This window comes from Sinocyclocheilus rhinocerous, unplaced genomic scaffold, assembly GCF_001515625.1.
Source record: "Sinocyclocheilus rhinocerous isolate Xijiao unplaced genomic scaffold, SAMN03320098_v1.1 scaffold3323, whole genome shotgun sequence".
Classification (NCBI taxonomy): Eukaryota; Metazoa; Chordata; class Actinopteri; order Cypriniformes; family Cyprinidae; genus Sinocyclocheilus; species Sinocyclocheilus rhinocerous.
Window position 1 is genome coordinate 299,766 of NW_015662926.1, and position 15,615 is coordinate 315,380.

A 15,615-nucleotide genomic window follows, 5' to 3' on the forward strand; every position below is an offset into this window, starting at 1 on the left:
ACTAGGGGCGAGATGTGGGCTGATGACGTCATCGTTTCAGAAAATATACGGATTCGCTGTCCACACGAAAACGCAAGGGCGGCATTTTCAGATTTATCCACTCTGGAACCCGGTTTCAAAAAATATCGGTTTCACTCTCCCAAATCGCGAGAACCGTGTGGACGAAATGCCGATACAAAATTTATGCATATACAGCTAAACGTGTCTCCGTGTGGACGGGGCCTTAATTTAACCTTGACGCAAACGTCTAGCGACACTAAATTAAAGCATGCTGAGATTGATTAGATTGTAAAAGTATACAAATATAGCCAAAATGAAGCAGTCAAGCCTTTTTACTCCATAAATCTACACAAGTTGCATTATAGTTGCAAGTTACATTATCATATTTAAAAGCACCCGACTGAATGATAAATGCGTGTGATATTTAGTTTGAAAATAAATGTAATTTGATTATTTTAATAAAACTTTTTACAATATGTGGTGATGCAACCTCCAATGCGATTCAGTCACTTATTCCTGATCATACCTTTCGCAGTGCAATGTAAACCAGAGTCCTGCGTAGTGGCTCCCCACGGGTAAAATTTAACCATTTGATTAGCCAATATAAACGGGTTTGGTCGGGGAATCAATAGGCACGGGCGGACTGCGGGTCCTATTTACAATTCGATTTGCAGCATTGCGCATTATAGCCATTCGCGCTGTAGCTGAAGTGAATAACAGCTTAGGGAGCGCTCTTTGCTCACTTTCTGTAGCCTATATATAATTTTATTTAGTAAGTTTTATTTTTAATGCTTCTATAAACGTATACTGCAGAGTTTAAGGAGAGACAATTGCATTTAACGGTAAAGGCATATTTAAATATGTTTAAATATGCAATTGTAGTTAAACCATAATAAACCACAATTATACTTGGGTTTTGCTACACTAACCATAGTTTAACCATGGTGTTTAAATTTGGTTATACAAATGGTAAACTGCAAAAAAAAAAGAAAAAGAAAAAAAGGTTACTTCACTTTTACTATAGTAAAACCATGGTTATTTTTCATAAGGGTGCTTATCAGTCAAATTCATTTAAAATTGTAAATTCAACAGGCATAAAATATGATCAGTAAGAGAAAAATGTGAAGACAAGCACTGGACCTCGGCAGGATAGTGGGGAAATATATTTATTTATTATTCAGAATGCATGTTTTAAAGATAAATATATTCATAGGAACATTTCAGCAGGTTGAAGATAATTAATGTTAACGCAGAGAATATGACTAATTGTTTTTTTTTAAAATCCACCCCTAAAACATAGTATAATCTGCTTTCTCATAAAGAATGGTCTGGATGTAGGTGTGCTAAACGCTGACCGGAAACTCCCGAGCCGTGCTGAATAGAACAAGGAAGTAGTTGTGCAAGTAGTCCATTCTTCCAAAGCCACTAGAAGGCAAGCCTGCAACCTTTAGACAAAAAAGCTTAACGGCTAATGCTAACGCTTCCGGTTTGCCAGTATGTGGGAAAGGAGGGTTAAGGCTAGATGGTAACCATTTGTATTTGTAGTAAAACTGGTTATACAAATGGTAATCATTAATGCATTAAAAAAAAACAAAAAAAAAACATGGTTACTATTTTCCTATAGTAAAACCATGGTTAATTTTCGTAAGGGATTGTCTGTAATAATATGAAATAAATGTTTTAATAGGTTATGACAATAACATCACAAAATATCATGTAGCGACATTTATTAATTTCGTTGTGATGTGATGCCATGGAGGGTTACTAAAGCCCCATCAGACCTGGGTTTGCGGTGCAGGGGGTCGGGTCTGTAATGACAGGTCATTGCGACTGCATGGCAGGGTAAATGTGAATATGAATATCAATATTAAGCTTGACATATTTCATACGTGGTATTTCCATAACTACCGTTCTCCTTGCCGGCTCTGTCTGTTTATTCGGCATTACATAAAATGTCCGTTTTTTGTTGTTGTTTTTTTTTTTTACTTATTAGAGGTGCAGAACGCCACACAGCAACTTTTGGTGTATTGATTATCAGTTGTAACCACAATTTCACATGAATAGCCGTGAGATATCACAGCGTGCCGATATACAGCCATATATCACGGCTACGAGTGTGATGTACGACAGTTCGACGACACGAGTGTGTAAATGAATAAGAAACAACAACGGAGTGCCTTTAAAACCCTCTTTTGTGCAGAACAACTTTCTTCCGCCACAGAATCAAATCTTATTGTATGTATTAAAAGCAGTGTATTATGTGGAGTCGAGTATTATGAGAGAGAGATTGACTGAGCGATTTATGTGTTTACCTGCATCTTATACAGCATTCATTTTTCAGCTCAATCTCATATTCACAATAGAAACATGAGTTTGAATGTCCGATGAGGAAAGCGATAGGCTATCTTTGTCGTAGGCTAATGTCCTGTCATCTGTTAATGATTTCCGATGACAGCACTGCTCACTGCATTTGTTGGCTGCCTCTTACAAGCTGTTGTTAAAAGTAAAAACAACTTCCTTGTTTACAACAGCGTTTCAATCTCTTTCAATATAAAACTCTTTACTGCTGACTCGCTCATAAAAAGTCTCTTGTCGCCATCTAAAGGCGGAATAATGTAACTACAATCACCATCACGAACACACACACACACACACTGTTTCCCAATACTAAATACTACTATTATTTATATAAAATATTATATATTGAATAATAATATTTAATAAACAACAACAGCCATCATAAGAGTTGCTAGGCAATTCAGTCAAAGGTAGAAAGGCGCTCTGATATACTACATTGAAGTTACATAAAATATAACGTGATGAGATTTTGCCCTCAGCCAAAACTATATGCTCTGGAACAGATAATAGATTAATGAGACCAAAGACTGCCCGTTAGATTTACCCAAAACGAATTATATCTTAAGTTTTAACCACTATAGAGACATCAGAGCCAGCGGCAAATTCCAGAAGACCTGGCCGAGGTGAGACTGCTCTCTGCAGGTTCATGAGCGCTGAACGGCCGCTGACGCCCTGGTGCTCACATCTCCGAAAACGTTGCAGCAAATTTTCAAATAGATGTTATCTTTATTAACAAAGAGACATCAGAGCCAGCGGCAAATTCCAGAAGACCTGGCCGAGGTGAGACTGCTCTCTGCAGGTTCATGAGCGCTGAACGGCCGCTGACGCCCTGGAGCTCACATCTCCGAAAACGTTGAAGCAAATTTTCAAATAGACATTATCTTTATTAGACGTTATCTAAACAAGTACATTCGCCTAAAAAACTCTTAAAACTACATTCCGTGACACAAAAACAGTATTATTTTTTAAATTGTAGTGGATTTGGGCGTCTGCCATGACACTCGCTGTAAGAAATAAAGGAAGCAGAGTGAAACAAACAGTGAAACGGTGGGAAAATGAGTTCTGTTATCACTAATATCGCACTCTTATATCAGCCAATCATATTCGAGTACCAGAAAGAACTGTTGTATAAATATATGTATATACACACACAGTCATGTGAAAAAGAAAGGACACCCTATTGAATTCCATGGTTTTCTGTATCAGGACATCTTAAAAAATCATCTGGTCCTTGGCAGGTCTTAAAATCTGGAAAATAAAACCTCAGATGAACAACACATCACATATCACACTGTGTCATTATTTATTTAGCAAAAATAAAGCCAATATGGAAAATCCAAGGGTGACAAAATAAGGACACCCTATGATTCAGTTAATTGTAGATCTATTTTAGCAGCAATAACTTCAAGTAATCATTTTCTGTAAGACTTTTTCAGTCTCTCACATCATTCTGGAGGAATTTTGGCACACACTTCTTTACAACGCTGCTCCAGTTTATTGAGGTTTGTGGGCATTTGTTGATGCACAGCATTTCAGTCTAAATGAGGTCTGGACATTAAACGGGCTATTGCAACACCTTTGCTGGTGTGCTTGGGATAATGGTCCTGTTGCATGACCCAATTTTGGCCAAGCTTTAGCTGTCAGACGGATGGCCTCACATTTGACTCTCTAATACTTTGGAAACACAGAGGTGTTCACTGTCGACTCAATGGTGTCTTTTGGCTTTCACCAAATGTGGCGCTGTGCATTATGGCCAAACATCTCCACTTTGGTCTCGTCTCTTCAAAGGACATTGTTCTAGAAGTCTTAGGGTTTGTTCAGATGCAACTTTGCAAACCTAAGCTATCCTGCCATGTTCTTTTTAGAGAGAAGAGGCTTTCTTCTGGCAACACTTCCAAACATGCCATACTTGTCTGGTCTTTTTCTAATAGTACTGTCACAAACTTTATCATTTAACATGTCAACTGAGGCCTGTAGAGTCTGAGGTGTAGTTCTTGGGTTGTCTGCAATTTCTCAGAGTCTTGTATGGTCTGATCATGGGGTGAATTTCGTCCACTCCTGGGGTTGCGAGGATTGGTGTCTGTCTTGAATGTCTTCCACTTGTGAATAATCTTCCTCACTGTGGAATGATGGACTTCAAAAATTGTTTGGAAATGGCCATATTACCCTTCCCAGATTGATGGCAGCAACAATTGCTTCTGTAAGATCATTGCTGATGTCTTTCCTCTTTGGCATTGGGTTAACACACATCTGAAGACTCCAGACTAGCAAACGGCCAAAACGTTTGCTTTTATAGAGGTGCTCACACTTGCTGATGATCAGTTAATCAAATACCTTTGATTAGCAGTGCCTGACTGTTACTTACCTTCTTAATTCCTATGTTTAAAGGAAGAGTGTCCTTAGTTTGTCAAACATGGCTTTTCCATTTTGGCCTAGCTTTTATCAAATAAATAATGGCACAGTGTGATATGCTATGTGTTGTTGTTCATCTGAGATTTTATTTTCAAAATCTTGAGACCTGCCAAGGACTAGATGATTTTTTTTTTATTATGTTCTGATACAGAGAACCATGGAATTCAATAGGGTGTCCTTTCTTTTTCACATGACTTTGTATATGTATATACAGTAATGAAATACATTTTCATGTCCATATCTTAACCCGTTTTAATATTATATATATATATAAGCAAAATCGCACTGCGGCCACTGACACCCTGGAGCTCACATCTCCGAAAACTTAAGAAAATGTTTAAATAGATGTTATCTTTATTAACAAACCGCATATTTGAAGACTAAACAAGCGTTTTTTAAATTATTTTTTTAATTATTTTTTTCAAGGAATAACCCTCTGGGATGCTGAGATGCTGCAGAGGAATATTAATGTACGACCACAGCCAAACACTGACTTCAAAATTATTGCCACAGATTCAAGTGAAGACAAAGCCAATGCTCTTAATGTCTCTGCATCTCTTGAAGCCAGCTTTCTGTGTGGATTAGTCAGTGTGAAAGGATCAGCAGACTATTTAAATAACAAGAAGTCATCGAAACATCAGTCTCGAGTCACGTTACAGTATTATACAACCTCACGCTTTGAGCAGTTAACTATGGAGCATCTTGGGGCAGGGAACGTAAAGCACTGCAATGTATTTCAGGAGGGCTCGGCCACACATGTTGTTACAGCTCTACTGTATGGAGCTCAAGCATTCTTTATTTTTGATCGTGAGGTTTCGTCCAATGAAAACCATCAAAAGATACAAGGTGACCTCCAAGCATCAATCAAAAAGATACCTTTAATATCAATAGAGGGCCAGGCATCTTTGAAAATGAATGAAATGGAACAAGAGAAAATTGACAAGTTTAGCTGCACTTTTCATGGAGATTTTGCTCTGGAAATCAATCCAGTCTCCTATGTCGATGCCATCAAGGTGTACTCAGAGCCACCAAAACTGTTGGGTGAACATGGAGAGAATGCTGTGCCCATGACCGTGTGGCTTTACCCTCTGAAAAAACTAGATTCGGCAGCCACTCAGTTAGTCCGGGAGATCAGTGTTAGCCTATTACGACGTGCCCAACGGATCATGGATGAACTGCATAATTGTGACAATCAATGTCAAGATCTGATGAGGGACAATATTGCCATTCAATTCCCTGAAATCACAGCTAAGATCAGTAATTGTAAAGACCTCTGTTCAGAGTACAAAATTGTTTTTCAGAAACATCTCTGCAGGCTTCTTCCATCCATAAGGGGTGGAGGAAAAGAAGAACAGGAGCTTATTGATGCCCTGAATGACAAAGAAATATCCCCATTTAAAGGTGCTCTGGTAACCAAGTATCTAAATGAGCGAGAGCGAGAGATGAATGTTGTTAGATCATACCTCGACATCATGAAAGATGTCCCTGTTCTTTCATCCAGCAATGACTTGGACAAAGTTATCTTGAAAGCATCCAATAACTATGTCATAGCTTTTGCACTCACCTCCTTAAATGAAAAGGACCCATACCTTTCAGACTTGGAGAATTACCTGAAGGCACAATCCTGTAACAATGGAGAGCAAATAAGTTTTGATCAAAACTCCTCAAAGAAGACAGAGAAATGGTTTTCATCAGGAGACGCAACTATATTGACCAGGGCAACCATACAGGCCTTCCTAGATTTTAAAGAAGCCAATAAAGGAAGAAAGAACATTGAATTCTGCATTGCATCAATCCCAGACGAACTCAGCACTGCCTCTTCAATTAATGTTTATGAAAGAGGAAGACTCATCAGCTCACAGTATGAGCTTCCCTCAAAACCACCAATTCCGGTTTTCTTGAGTGCTGAGCATGACTGCATACATCTGCAAATCAAACCTCCTGACCGTGGGGTTAGCTGTGTGGACTCGTACTGTATTTCATATCAGTCTGCACAGAGCTCTGAATGTAGAAGAGCCGACAACCTCTGACAGCGATTCAGATGATGATGATGATGGAAGAGATAAACTGACTGAGCTTGTCTGGGACAAAACCTTCAAACAGATGAAGGCTTTTTTCAAGACACTTGGGGCCATTGAAAGCAAAGATCTGTCATGAAACAAAAATAGAGACAAAATCCATTAAAGAGCTAAAAGACAACTTCATGGCGGCTAAAGGAAAGTTCATGGACACAAAGCAAATGCTTGATGCACTTGAAAAGGAATTCCATGGAATTGAGGACAAACTAATGAAGTTGATCAAATTGTCCTCTGATTGCATAAGAAGACTAGATGAAATTGCACTGAAGCCAAATTCTCTCTCCACAGCCGAATATCTCGAAATCCTGATTAAAACCGAGAAAGAGGAGAAAAGTCCTGGCTTTGAGGACCGCATTGTTGGACTTGAGAAGATGAAACAAGAAACTCTTATCCTGGAAAAGATTGCTAAAGGGGAAAATTTGCTTGAAAAAGAGCGCCAAATGATGGTGGAGAGAGAGAAGAGAATGAAGACTGTTGCCCTGAAAATTCTGAAAATGAAGAAAGCTGTTAGTGCCTTATAGCCATAGCCTTCATTCATATATGGATCAAACCTCATCAAGAATACTGAATTTAAGCATTTAAGAGTAATTTTAAGCTGGTTTTTGTCTCTTTAATGATGCAAAGTCAAATTTCTCAAGAGTCCCCTTACCAAAAAGTAGTATACTTCAAGTTTATTTTATTAAGTATACTTAAGTAAAGTTCAAGTATATTTTTTAAGTATACTTTATGTAGCAAGTATACAAATATCAGTGTACTAGTAGTATACTTGTAAGTGTGTAGTGCCAGTACGTGCGCTCATTGGCGCCCCCTCCTGCTGGTCGTGCCCTAGGCGACCGCCTAGTTTGCTACTTTGTTTATGCCTAGAAACGGCCTGAACCACAGCCACCACAAAATCAGACTTTAGCTCCTCTTTTTACTTTGAGATCGTTCTGAGGTTAAATACAGATTTAAAATCATAACAAGAAACAGTTTAATACCTGGGGAAAAAACAGTCCTGAAATATAAGGCTGCCAGTAACTTTTCACCAGCACTGTTTCAAGATTATCTTACTCATATTTAAGGATGACCCAATGAATGCTCTAGAACTTTTTTTTTAATTTCTGTTTTGTTGTTAATGCAATATTGTTTTCAGTCATATGTGTGTAAGTAAATATATAATAAATCCAGGACTTTTTCACTAGTAAGATGTCTGACCTTGAGATAATTGAACTGGCTTGTCTTGGCCGACCTTTTCAGTTGGGAATGCTTTATGACTGCCGAAGAGATGTCCTCATTCCAGGTAATCAAAGCCACACGGACACACTAACAGATGACACAGGGGAGGAAACAATCAGAAGGTCTATTTTATTAATTTGTGCTTTATATTTGGGCTAACTAATGATTAATATACAATTTTTCCCTCAAGGAATAACCCTTTGGGATGCTGAGATGCTGCAGAAGAATATTAATGTACGGCCACAGCAAAACACTGACTTCAAAATTATTGCCACAGATTCAAGTGAAGACAAAGTCAATGCTTTTAATGTCTCTGCATCTCTTGAAGCCAGCTTTCTGGGTGGATTAGTCAGTGTGAAAGGATCAGCAGACTATTTAAATAACAAGAAGTCATCGAAACATCAGTCTCGAGTCACCTTACAGCATTATACAACCTCACGCTTTGAGCAGTTAACTATGGAGCATCTTGGGGAAGGGAACGTAAAGCACTGCAATGTATTTCAGGAGGGCTCGGCCACACATGTTGTTACAGCTCTACTGTATGGAGCTCAAGCGTTCTTTATTTTTGATCGTGAGGTTTCGTCCAATGAAAACCATCAAAAGATACAAGGTGACCTCCAAGTATCAATCAAAAAGATACCTTTAATATCAGTAGAGGGTCAGGAATCTTTGAAAATGAATGAAATGGAACAAGAGAAAATTGACAAGTTCTTTCATCCAGTAATGACTTGGACAAAGTTGTCTTGAAAGCATCCAATAACTATGTGATAGCTTTTGCACTCACCTCCTTAAATGAAAAGGAACTGTACCTTTCAGATTTGGAGAATTACCTGAAGGCACAATCCTGTAACAATGGAGAGCAAATAAGTTTTGATCAAAACTCCTCAAAGAAGACAGAGAAATGATTTTCATCAGGAGACGCAACTACATTGACCAGGGAAACCATACAGGCCTTCCTAGATTTTAAACAAGCCAATAAAGGAAGAAAGAACATTGAATTCTGCATTGCATCAATCCCAGACAAACTCAGCACTGCCTCTTCAATTAATGTTTATGAAAGAGGAAGACTCATCAGCTCACAGTATGAGCTTTCCTCAAAACCACCAATGCCGGGTTTCTTGAGTGCTGAGCATGACTGCATACATCTGCAAATCAAACCTCCTGACCGTGGGGTTAGCTGTGTGGACTCGTACTGTATTTCATATCAGTCTGCACAGCGCTCTGAATGAACAGATGTGGATACTAATGGGGTTTCTGATCAGGTCACTGTCAATCAGTTAAAACCACATAAAGAATATTGTTTTACCTGCAAGGCTGTGTGTCGTCCAGGAGTAAGTCTGACAAGTGACACAACATCATTCTTCAGGACTCGTCCATGTGCTCCTCCTGGAGCACCTACAATAAAACAAGTAGAATCTGAGTCTGCAACTGTTGTCTGGGATGTTCCTACATCTGTGGGTGAGGATGTTCTGGTCACTGGTTATGTGTTGGAGTTCAGAGAATGCACAAAGGATCATGCAAATGAAAAACCTTGGAAATCTACAAACAGGGAGTGCACTCTTCAGGGACTAAAAGGAGACACAATTTACATGGTCAGAGTTTTTGCAAACTGTGGAAATGATGGAGTGAGTCTCTCCAGTCCTGATAGCCCTACCATTAAAAGCCGTGCTTGCACAGGTTCTGCACGATCCTCTTCAATAACATCCTCTGCTTCTCAATCGGGCTCAAACTGATAAGCGATATTAACGACGCCGTTGTTTACAATACAATAGAGGTGAGGGGTACAGTGGGAGTGGCAATCATATTCCAGGGTGGCCGTGCCACTCTTTATCACAACCCTGCTAAAATGTAGTGCCAGTACGTGCGCTCATTGGCGCCCCCTCCTGCTGGTCGTGCCCTAGGCGACCGCCTAGTTTGCTACTTTGTTTATGCCTAGAAACGGCCTGAACCACAGCCACCACAAAATCAGACTTTAGCTCCTCTTTTTACTTTGAGATCGTTCTGAGGTTAAATACAGATTTAAAATCATAACAAGAAACAGTTTAATACCTGGGGAAAAAACAGTCCTGAAATATAAGGCTGCCAGTAACTTTTCACCAGCACTGTTTCAAGATTATCTTACTCATATTTAAGGATGACCCAATGAATGCTCTAGAACTTTTTTTTTAATTTCTGTTTTGTTGTTAATGCAATATTGTTTTCAGTCATATGTGTGTAAGTAAATATATAATAAATCCAGGACTTTTTCACTAGTAAGATGTCTGACCTTGAGATAATTGAACTGGCTTGTCTTGGCCGACCTTTTCAGTTGGGAATGCTTTATGACTGCCGAAGAGATGTCCTCATTCCAGGTAATCAAAGCCACACGGACACACTAACAGATGACACAGGGGAGGAAACAATCAGAAGGTCTATTTTATTAATTTGTGCTTTATATTTGGGCTAACTAATGATTAATATACAATTTTTCCCTCAAGGAATAACCCTTTGGGATGCTGAGATGCTGCAGAAGAATATTAATGTACGGCCACAGCAAAACACTGACTTCAAAATTATTGCCACAGATTCAAGTGAAGACAAAGTCAATGCTTTTAATGTCTCTGCATCTCTTGAAGCCAGCTTTCTGGGTGGATTAGTCAGTGTGAAAGGATCAGCAGACTATTTAAATAACAAGAAGTCATCGAAACATCAGTCTCGAGTCACCTTACAGCATTATACAACCTCACGCTTTGAGCAGTTAACTATGGAGCATCTTGGGGAAGGGAACGTAAAGCACTGCAATGTATTTCAGGAGGGCTCGGCCACACATGTTGTTACAGCTCTACTGTATGGAGCTCAAGCATTCTTTATTTTTTGGAGTTCAGAGAATGCACAAAGGATCATGCAAATGAAAAACCTTGGAAATCTACAAACAGGGAGTGCACTCTTCAGGGACTAAAAGGAGACACAATTTACATGGTCAGAGTTTTTGCAAACTGTGGAAATGATGGAGTGAGTCTCTCCAGTCCTGAAACTGTGTTTTCGGCCAGTTGTAAGGGTAAAAATCAAAAAAGGATGGGAGTGGGTTGTTCTTGAATCAATCTTCACGAATAGAAAAAGGCAATCCGTCAATCCATTCACTGATGCTACACAAAAAAATGTCAGAGAATGTAAGTTTTAATCAGTATGTGTTCGGAAGAAAGGTGGAGGATGCGAAAAACAAAGTAATTCTTCTTTTGGGATCAACAGGTGCAGGAAAAACCACACTCATCAATGTGATGATCAATTACATACTAGGTGTAAAATGGCAGGATGCATATCGCTTCAAACTAATCAATGAAGTGACCAATCGCACACAAGCTGAGAGTCAGACATCTATTGTCTCATCTTTTGAGCTGTACAATCAGCCTGGCTTTCAAATTCCCTATTCTCTCACAATTGTAGACACACCTGGATTTGGTGATACAAGAGGAATCGCACATGATAAACTTATTACAGAGCAGGTCAAAAGCTTTCTTTGTAGCCCTTTGGGAATCGATCACATTGATGCCATCTGCTTCGTTGTCCAAGCCTCTCTTGCCCGCCTGAGTGCCAACCAGAGGTACATCTTTGACTCAGTCTTATAAATTTTTGGCAAAGATGTCGTGGAGAACATCATCATTTTGGTGACATTTGCAGATGGTAAAGACACCCCAGTTCTAGAAGCCATCAAAGCAGCAGATCTGCCCTGTCAAAAGAATAAAAAGGGACAGCCCACCCATTTCAAGTTCAACAATTCAGCTGTGTTTGCAGACAAAAAAATAGAAGAGCCGACAACCTCTGACAGCGATTCAGATGATGATGGAGGAGATAAACTGACAGCTTGTCTGGGACAAAACCTTCAAACAGATGAAGGCTTTTTTCAAGACACTGGGGACCATTGAAAGCAAAGATCTGTCAATGACTATAAAGGTCTTAGAGGAACGAGAGCGCCTTGAGAAAGCCATGACAAGTCTGACCCGTCAAATAACTGCTGGTCTCTCTAAACTGAGTGAGATCAAAAAATTCAAGCAATGTTTGGAAAATGAGAGTGAGAACATGGCACAAAATGAGAATTTTGAACAAGAGGTAGAGGTGATGAAAGCAAATAGAACCCCTGTAAGTGCCAACCAGAGGTACATCTTTGACTCAGTCTTATAAATTTTTGGCAAAGATGTCGTGGAGAACATCATCATTTTGGTGACATTTAACAAAAACAGAGGCAAAAAACATTAAAGAGCTAAAAGACAACTTCATGGCGGCTAAAGGAAAGTTCATGGACACAAAGCAGCAGATCTGCCCTGTCAAAAGAATAAAAAGGGACAGCCCACCCATTTCAAGTTCAACAATTCAGCTGTGTTTGCAGACAAAAAAATAGAAGAGCCGACAATCGTGCACAAAAAATATTATATAACACTAATTTTAGCATTTACTCTCCCTTTTGAGTGCCATGGCAAAGCATGTTGGGAAATAGAAATCCCAGTCCAGTTTGTGTTAAATTTGAGCTTGTCTAAATCAAAAGAAATTAATTCATAAAACTCAAAACAATCAAACAGTTAATTAAATTTGTTTAAAGTTAATTTGACTGAACTTAAGTTTAATTTAAGTTTGCCCTACTCAAACCAATTAATTATTTTGAACATTAGGGTTTACAATGCACACTATTAAGGGTATGGGTGAAATTACCTGAAAGTGAAATCTTCTGTCAACCAAATAAGTGTCATTTAGAAAACTTAATCAGAAAACTTCTGTAGTTCAGCCAAACATATCAGAAGGATGTGTGTCATTGTAAAAAATAAAAAATAAATAACTGAAATATTAAATAAAATAATTCAGGAAAACATTCCTCTGCAACACTTCTCAACATGGCAATCATCTTGAGTAGTTTGTAGATGTATGTTTGTGTTAGACAAGTGCTAGATAAAGCTTGTTTGTGTCTTTGGTTAACATTAGTCCTAATTACCACCACAATAGAGCTTTACAAATACACAAACATCTGCAGACAATTAGTGTGAAGCAGTTGTCAAACCTCATTAAGGGGGAGGTGAATCTCATTATCTGTGTTTAGAGTCCTGACGACATAGATTAGTGTCGTGTTATTCAAATTGAATAAGCATGAGCCCCGTCAGACTACATCCCTGATTGACATCCCGTGGTAACTAGGATTTACACAAGCTTCAGTCTGGATCCAGAACACCTGAGAAGAGATGATGCCAACCCCTCAGAGGACCTCAGATGATGCCAACCCTGAAACAACATACAGAACTACCACATTTTGCTATAAGTTTGATTGCATCATATAATAATTGCTGTTAATAGTGTTCATCGTCTGTTTTATTACGTCTTAAATTGATTTTTCCGTACATTTCTGCCATATGTACATTAATTGACAGTCACCACTGATAAGCTACCACTAAATATTGTAGAAACTTAATTTGCTGTAAAGTTGCTTTGCAATGATTTGTATCGTGAAAAGCGCTGTACAAATAAACTTGACTTGACTTGACTTGACTTGACTTGACACAACTCACTTGACCAATACGTCAGAGTACACCTCCTGAAAGCTTCATTCAATCAAACACTTAAACAAACATCAACACCCTGCCAATTACATGATAGGCTAATTTCATTATTCTAATGTCTTAAATGCTATTTCAGTTCTTATTTGGGTAGTTGATACAGAGTCCATGAAACTTTTTTGATTAACAACAAGATTTTATTTTAATATTTCTATGAATGTATATGACATATTTTAGTGTCACCATTCCTCTAAAAGTTTTCCAAAATTTGAATCACCACTATTTTATTTTAAACCACTCTGCTGTGTGACAAATGGATTTTTAAAGAATACTTAATTCTCTAACTTCCAAAAGGCTGTCAGGACTGCAAAACATAAATTTTTATCTGATATTATTGTAAAAAACTCTCACTGTTCTAGAACGCTGTTCTCAACTATTGATTCTGTCCTCAATCCTTCTGTTAAGTCTTAATCTGTTATCTCTTCTTTTGAGTGTGAAAAGTTTCTCAACTTCTTTTCTGACAAAATCAAAACTATTCGAGCCCAAGTGTTTACGTGATACAACCTGTATCCGATCCCTCTTTCTCCTGCTCACAGTGGAGTGAATTTGCGCTGGTTTCTCTTCAGACATGTAGAGAAATCGCTTTAAAATTTAAACCTACTTCTTCTCCTCACGACATTCTTCCTTCCCGTTTTCTAAAGCAGATCTTCGATACAGTTGGTCCAGATATTTTATGTATTATTAATAATTGTCTGTCAGACGGGACAGTTCCAGCCTGTTTTAAACTTGCTACTGCGACCCCAATTCTCAAAAAACCCTCACTTGATGCAGCAATGTATGCAAACTATAGACCCATCTCCAATTTGCCATTTTAATCCAAAATTCTTGAAAAAGCTGTTTTCATTCAGTTGCAAAACTATCTACAAATTAACTCCATCTCTGACATTTTTCAATCCAGCTTTAAAACCTTGCACAGTACTGAATCTGCGCTCTTAAATGTTTTTAATTATATTTTAATGACCACAGACGCTGGTGATACCATGGCATTAGTGTTGTTAGATTTGAGTTCAGCTTTTGACTTTGTGGACCACATGATTCTTTAATCCCAGCTTGAACGCTCGATCGGCATCTCTGGTACAATTTTGAAATGGTTTCAATCTTTCCTGTCTAATAGAAGTTTTTCTGTTAGTTTAGGTGCCCTTTCATCCTCGATGGCTCAACTTACTTGTGGTGTACTGTATATGCTACCTCTGGGATCTATTATGAGTAAATTTGGGGTATCATACCACTGCTATGCAGATGATACACAACTCTAAATACCCATAAAACGTAATGATAACTTAGCATATAAAAGACTGGAAGCCTGTCTGCTCGAAATCAAAGTGTGGCTTACAAATAATTTTATTTTAGGCCTACTTAATGACGATAAAACCCAAACCATTCAATTTGGGCCAAAAGAGCATTCAGGTGAAGACTCTATTGACCTTGGCACACTTACTCCATATCTTACTTCAGATCTTTACTCAAAGATCTTGGTTTCCACCTTGATAATAGTCTCAAATTAGATAAACAAATTAACCTCTTAAGATCCGAGAAAATATTTTTAGGAAAAAAATAGTTTTTTTCATGTCTTTACATTGTTTAGAGCATAAAATTTTTTTTTAAAACTTTTTTTTTTTTTTTAAATGATATTTCATTCATAAGTTATGCTATGTCCTCGGTAGAGGACATCGGGACTCAATTTAAAAAATAAATAAAAAGACATGAATGAACATGCATAGGCAAAAATAAGAGATTTTTAAAATCACCAATACATTTTTATTTTTCAGAATGTTTTTTTTTACCAAACTTTGTATAAAGATGATTCTCAACTATGTTATAACTGAGTGATTTAATACCATTTTTCTTTCTGCAAAATGTGTGTAAAATGGCCATAAACGGGTTTTCTCATTATATACAATGTATCTATAAACTAAATCTAGTTTGCATATTAATGTGTTTTTGGGGTAACATGTAATGAAAAAAGAAGTGTAATA

General features: G+C 38.0%; 1 pseudogene; it reads left to right on the top strand.

Moving 5' to 3' along the window:
- LOC107728376 (uncharacterized) overlaps nucleotides 1-12,221 on the top strand; it is a 15,685-nt pseudogene extending 3,464 nt beyond the window's left edge.
- The last annotated feature ends 3,394 nt before the right edge of the window (nucleotides 12,222-15,615 follow it).